The following is a 7500-nucleotide window of genomic DNA, read 5'->3' as shown; positions in this document are numbered from 1 at the left end:
TCCACACACAAACAAACAAAAAACAAACGCATCCACACACACACCCACACTCAAACACACGCGCACACACCACTGCAACGTCCGCCCCTCCGCCGCTGTCAACCTACTTACGATCTCTATCAAAAAGTAAACACTTGTTACTTGACTGTTGTGTTTTCTTGGGTCCGTTCACGTTTTTTTTACAGCATATAGCGTTCAGGATTCAACTGTGACTGACAAAGAGAAGTTAAAATGACACGACCGGTTGTTGGTGCTGTAGATGTCTTGAGAAAACAAAACTTCGCCATACGTTAATCTTTTTGGGAAAAAAACACATAATAATATTGATAAAATGGATTGGATGAATATAAGTGGGCGATAAAGGTAAAAATAAAATCACATGTTAATCTTTCTTGCTAGATAAATGTATATAAAATGTATTAGATAAATATAAACACAAAAAAAATCTAACATATTAATCTTTCTTGTTAGAAAAAAAAAGAATAATAAAAATGATAAGATAATTAGAGGAATGTAAACACACAAAAAGGGTAAAAAAAAAGACAATCACATATATCAATCTTGCTTGTTAGGAAAAAATATAATGATAAAAATGAATTGGAAGAATGTAAACACACGAAATGGTAAAAAAATAATAATAAAAAAATAAAATAAAATGAAAATTTTGGTTAGAAAAAAATTATGATAAAAAAATGAGGAATTCAAACACACGAACAAGGCAAAAGAAAAAAATCTCACATACTTATCTCTCTACTTAGAAAATAATAATAGAATGAATTAAATAAACAAAAAAAAAACACAACGGAAAGAAATAAGAAAAAAAAAACTACACATTCTGTTCAGCCTTTATCGACTCCGCAACGTGGCATGCCAAGTATGTTGTTAGTAGTGCAATGTAGCCATCTAAGGTCCTAGCTATTTTGAATTACCTGAGGCTAGTAAAAGGAGCCGGGAAAGCGAGGGAGTTCGCCTGAAGAATGCAGCGATTCCGCTTTCAAAGAAGAAGGAGATACAGAAGAAAAAGGAGATGGAGAAGAAGAAGAAGAAGAAGGAGAATTAGATGAAGAAGAAGAAGAAAAGATAATTATGTAGAAAAAAAATCAAGAAAAGAAGAAAAAGAAAAAGAAAAAAAAGATAATAAGTTGAAGGAGGAGGAAGGTAAAGAAAAGGAGAAAGACGAAGACAACAACGACGACAGAAGAGGAGAATAAAGAGGAATACAAGAAGATAATTAGGAATAAGAATGATATGAGATGAAGAAGAGCAAGAGAGAGAAAGAGAGGAAGGAGAGAGAGGAAGAACCGGCAAGAATAAGTAAACAGGCAAAAAGTGAACAGAAAAAAAATAAAGTCGAACGAGGTGACAGCCAAGAGGAGGAGGAGGAGAAAAAAGAGGAGGCAGAGGAGAAAGAAGAAGAAGAAAAAACTAAATCGAGAGAGGTGAGAAACAGGAGGAGGAGGTAAGTAGGGGGGGGTTGGATGAGGAGGGGAAGGCTAAGTGGGGAGGGGACGGGGAAGGTCGGTGGGGAGGGGACGGGGAAGGTCGGCGGGGAGGGGAAAGGGGGAGGTAGGTGGGGAGGGGAAAGGGGGAGCTAAGTGGGAGAGGGGAAAGGTTCGGGGGGAGGGAGAAGGGGGGCCAGGGTTGGGGGGAGGGGAAGCCAGGGTGAGGAGGAAGAGGTTGTGGAAAGGGAGGGTATTGCGCCCTCCCCGCCCGGCCAGACAGCCTCGCGGATTAAGGAAATTGTGTTTTTATCTCTGAAGATGTCCGCAAGAGGGTGAAAATGCACATCCTTTTACGCCCATCAGGAGGACAGTGGGAAAGGGGACGCGGTGGGGTCGCCTAGGATGATTAGGTGAGGGAGGTGAGCGAAGAGGGAGATGAGGGAGGTAAGGTGATGAGGTGCGTGAGAAGGTGGGACGGGAGAGATGAGGTGAGTGAGCAGGGTGAGAAGATGAGTGAGTTAGAGGAGACGCGGTGATGAGGTGAGTGAGGAAGGAGAGATGATGAGTCAGGAGAATCAAGGTGATGAGGTAAGCAGGGCGATGATGAAGAGAGAGGATGAGTAGGGAAGAGCAAGTTGATGAAGCAAACAAGACGTTGAGGATATTGGATAAATAAAGAAACGATATGCAAAGAAAAGGGATGAGGTAAGATACAATAAAGAGATAATGAGATTTAGTGAGGCACTGAGTTAGGAGAAATAAGATGAGCCGAAGAGAATGGTTAGGAGGGGCGATGTAATGAGTTCTGCAGGTGTAGGAGTATATATAAGCTTCGTGAGGAATGAGGCAGATGAGGAGGCGGTGAGGAGAAGGGTTCAGGGAGAGTAACTCTAGACTCAAGTACTTTTTATCTCTTAGATTTACCTTTTCTCTTTCTCGTTAACCTTCACGCCGAAGGAAGGGGGAAAAGAAGAAAAAAGAATAGTAAATAATAAGAACAACAATAATAACAATAATAGTAATAATAATGATAATAATAATATAATTATTATGATGATGATGATGATGATAGTAATAATAAGAAAAAGATGATGATGAAGATGAAGAACAAGATAAGAAAAGGGTGAAGGAGAGGAAGAAAATACAATGAAGGAAAGAAAAAGAAGTATAATAAAAGAGGGAGAAGAAAATAAGAAAAATTTATGAAAAATGAAGATGAATGATATGGCAATGATGGTTATGGTAATTAAAGAGAAGAAGGAATGGATAAAAGGAGAGGAGGAGGAGGAAGAAGAAGAAGAAGAAGAGAAGAAGAAGAAGAAGAAGAAGAAGAAGGAGGAGGAGGAGGAGGAGGAGGAGAAGGAAAAGAAAAAGAAAAAAAAATATGGAGAAGAAGAAGAAGAAGAGAAAACAGGGAAATGTGAAGAAGATTATAAAAAAAAAAGTATAAAATTTGAATACTCTTTTTTGTCTCTTGTGGTTTTAGTATCAAGTTATTTGACCACTTTCATCTGATCTTTTGTATTTGTCAACGACAGTGCGGCTTGTTTTTATCTTATCAGATTTCTCCCCGTGTTGTTGTTTTTTTCTCCCCCACTTATTTCTTTCTTGTTTTCTTTCGCTTTGTGTCCCTTGGGTCTTGTTTCCTGTGAATTCTCCCTTTTTCGACCCCGGTACAGGATGCAAGAAGAGGCGATGGGATAACTGAAGAACGCGAAGGAAGGACAGTGTGAAGGGAACGTGGACATGGCAAAGAGGGAGAGAGAAAGAGCGTGAGAGAGAAGAACGAAGAAGGATGTGATAGAATGAAGAGAAAGAAGTAAAGGAGAAAGGGGAATAAGAGGCATGGGAACGAAAAGGGAAAAATTGTGTAATAAAGGCTATTAGTATGGGAGTGAGCCGTGTGAGAGCGAGGGTGGGTTAGGAAACGAGATAATAGTCAAGTAATAATGAGGGGGTAATTAGCCAAGGGATGATGATGTTATCGATACAAACAGTTCCTGTAAACATATTTTTCCTACCCTGATTCTCGTCATATTACCTTACACGTTGCTTTGACCAGTCCTTGATATCTTTCCCTCGATAGTTTCTTTTTTTTTCATTAAGTTTTATTGAAGCTTTGTAGCAGGCTTCCCATGGTTGAATATATTACCACTATGGTAACTGCATTAAAGAGATATAGATATCAAGTTCCTTAACGTATTCAAGGTTACGCATTACTAGTCATTGCCAAGACCTTACAGAACCAGTACTCCAGGTCAACCTAGCATGATAATTGGATATCACGCCACACCAGTTTTGTCGAATATGTCCACAACTAACAACACAAAATGCAACATACAGGTTTTCATCTCGTTTACCAGGCCTATCTCGTCAGATTATTCCATAACCATATTGAGTCAAAGGCAATACCTTGATAATGCATTATAAAACTTCGACGATAAAGCTAACGGTAGTCATCTAACGACACGATATTTGATTTTTATACAGCTAATAGTCAATATTAAGTTACTCTCGCCATTGCAACATTTGCTTCTTGCATTTGTTTAGGTCATGATCCTCTCTGTTTCCGGATAAGTGGCACCCACGTTTAAGGAAAAATTGAATCATCATTAGTTCTAAAATACTTCAAGAAGTGACACAAATTCACTAATGATAATCGATCCATTCAGCTGCCGATTCGAACTGTTTTTTGTCATTTAGAGGAGTTACATATAAAAACAACGTATCTCACCTGACACTTTATCAAGTGTCACAATTACCATAACACGAAATCTGCCAATCACAAAAATGGTAAGCATTATATATTGTACAAAGAGAAATAAATAGCTGTTTTCCTATGGTTTATCTTAACGTCCCCCCACCCCTCTCTCACACACCACGAGTCTCGGGTATCTGTGGTAAGAATTCAGTCTTCTGGGAATTTTCTCACAGTGTGCTAGTATGATTCCACGGCAATAGCCATAAATAATACCTTGAAAGTATACTTAAATAGATGTTTAAGGCAGTGTTTTCCTAAAGAAATGTTTATATTTCACAATTATTAAATGATGAAGGCCTCAAGGGTGAATAAGACATTATATAGCACATGGTGATAGTACGTGTGTGTTCGTGTATTGGAATGAATTGTAGTGATGGAAGATCGCTGCAAAAGCTAAGAATCACGGTCGGGATAAAGCGATAGTGATTTTGATAATGCCCACAATGATGGTAATGAGGATGATGATAATTTTCAGATGTTATTATTATCGCCATTGCTATTCTCAGTGTCAGTATTCAGTAACAGTATCATAATTATTACTATATGGCAATGATATTTTGGTAAAGCTCATGATGATACTGGTACTGATAACAATAATCGTGTGACAATAATGATATTGACATCAATGATGTTGATAATGATTTCTATACACCTTCCCTTGTGGTGATGATGATAATGTTAATAATATTGGCAATGCTAGTATTCGTATTGACAGTATCTCTAATGAAACATATACTACTAATGATTATGATTATTATAATAAATATAATAATGATAGTGACAATGTATGACAATAACAGAGGTGATAAAAAAATTAACAATAATGATTGATAATATTATTAATAACAATGATGATGGAGATGCTGAACACGATGAAAATATATATAAATTAGAAGATAATAATCAATAAATGATTGCCGGCTATTCATCTCAATCTGCGGTAAAATGTAGTGTTTACATTGTGTTTTTCATACCAGCCTTCGCCTGTGGTATCATTATGGCCATCTCTATCGCATGCTGAAGGCCCCCGTCTCTGATTCTATCTGTCTCTCTATTCCTTTTCTTGTGCGCAATTTTGTGATATAAAACTATGCGTGTGTGTGTGTATGCATACACACACACACACACACACACACACAAATATATATATATATATATATATATATATATATATATATATATATATATCATATATATATATTATATATATATATATATATATATATTATATATATATATATACATATATATATATATATGTATATATATATATATATATATATATATATATATATATATATATATATATATATATATATATATATATATACATATATTCAACCTGAGTCCTCGTATGCCACGGTCGAGGAGACGCACGTGACCCTCCTTGAGCGAAGCCCACGAGCTGAGAGGAGGACGTGAACTACAGAACAAAATATTTCTAATTCATTCGTATACATTCATTGTATTCCACGATGTTACATAGCACGATTATCTTATTACATTTCATTTTAATTCTCTCCCTACATCATTTCCCAGAGTTTGGTTCCTCCTCTCCGCGAAACTTGGGATAGAAACAAACTCCCGATGGTTTCGTCCCAAGGGTGTGTAACCTATAAGATGAAAGATGAACGAGATGTTGATGATAAAAGGCAAATGATCATCTTTACGACAGAGTTCGTCATGCGTGCAGTGGGCCATCTTGGTGGCTTCGCCGTTTCCCAAAGGAGAGAGAAATAGAAAAGAAAAGAAAAGGGGAAGAATATACTGAAAAAAGGAGTACCTCTCTACTTACACGGTCTGGGGGGAGGGGAGGGGAGGGGAGGGGAGGGGAGGGGAGAGGAGGGGAGGGGAGAGGAGGGGAAGAGACGGGAATGGGGCAGAGAAAGAGAGAGAAAAAATCCTTTACACTTTTTAAAATTTTATTCCCTCCTCGTAGCATCAAACATATCCCTCCTATCTCATTAATTAACAACTCTTAGTCTCGGGCCATAACTCGCCGATAATAGCAAGTACGAGCTTAATCCATCGGTGTTTTCGAGGCGATCAAGGCAGATTTCCCAAGAAGTCTCGCTTGTTTACGTCTTATTAAAGCGTAAAGATGCACGTGTTGGGAGACAATGGACAGCCAGCTTATCATATAATATTTGATTACACGCGGCTCCTCCTCCTCTCCTGGCCACCTAATGGAACAGGTATTTGTTTAAGCGATGGCACCGCCGATGCACCAAACGGGGAATCATCCATCTCACCGGCGGCGTCGGATGTCCTTTTGCGTCTTCGTCTCGTGCTCGTTCATATGCGCCGTCGTCGTCGTTACCTCCGTCAGCGTCGCCGTCGGATTAATCGCCGTGTCAAATCCATCATCGGTATCTCACCCGACGCCAGCGGAGCGGCCGTTACCGTCATTTCCATTGTCACCGCAACCCAAACTAGCACTTATGTCATCCTCAGCGGCGCTAGCTTAAGCGAACGACACATTTGTCAAGTTTTTTTCTCTCCCTTTTTTCATGAATGAACTTTTTTTTTTAAAGATATGTGGAATTTTACTGTGGGTAATGATGTGATATAACTAATTTCATTCAATTCTAATGTTAAGGGATTTAAATTATATATGTGTGTGTGTTACGTAAGACCATAAAAAATTCTTTGGGTTACCATAGAGTTGCAGCACTTTTTTTGTGAATTCTACATGCCAGATGGTATACTAATCTTGGATAACACGATAACAACTAATCTATTGGCTGAAACTTTTGACAGTCAACACTTTGAAAGCGTGATAAATATTCTGTGTAGTTGCCGGCTGTTCCCTAGTCAAGCTGGGTTCGTTTTTTCCTCCCCTAATGAAGTTAAAAGGATGCTTGATAGTTTCCAAACTTGCATCGGTTAATGCACGAAAATCTCCGTATTCTTATCGCTCGAAATGAAGTGATATTTTTTACCAGAACCATAGAAGAACGGCTTCTTGAGTTCTCTGACAATGCGACACGTGGTTTTCGGCCTCACTGGTTGCAAGAGTAGCTGAGAAAGTTGTTTATAACTGATTGTATTCACTTTTTGTAGTAATATTTCACTGTGTAGGGACGTGCGATCACATAAAAAACAATTTGGTACATGAAATGAATCAAGAACTTGTCTCATTATTTACCTGATAAGTGAAAAGAGAGAAATCGAAGAAAGTTCAAATTGATTTTTTTCGCCCATGCCATTTTAGCTTTAAATGGCAGAATGTGGCCACTAAGCTACAATTCAAGACCTAATTCGCGACTACTAATGTAACAGGGTACAAAGAGTTGT

The sequence above is a fragment of the Penaeus monodon genome, chromosome 4, assembly GCF_015228065.2.
Source record: "Penaeus monodon isolate SGIC_2016 chromosome 4, NSTDA_Pmon_1, whole genome shotgun sequence".
NCBI lineage: Eukaryota > Metazoa > Arthropoda > Malacostraca > Decapoda > Penaeidae > Penaeus > Penaeus monodon.
The sequence above is the reverse complement of the archived record's forward strand: the minus strand, read 5'-3'. Positions refer to the sequence as shown.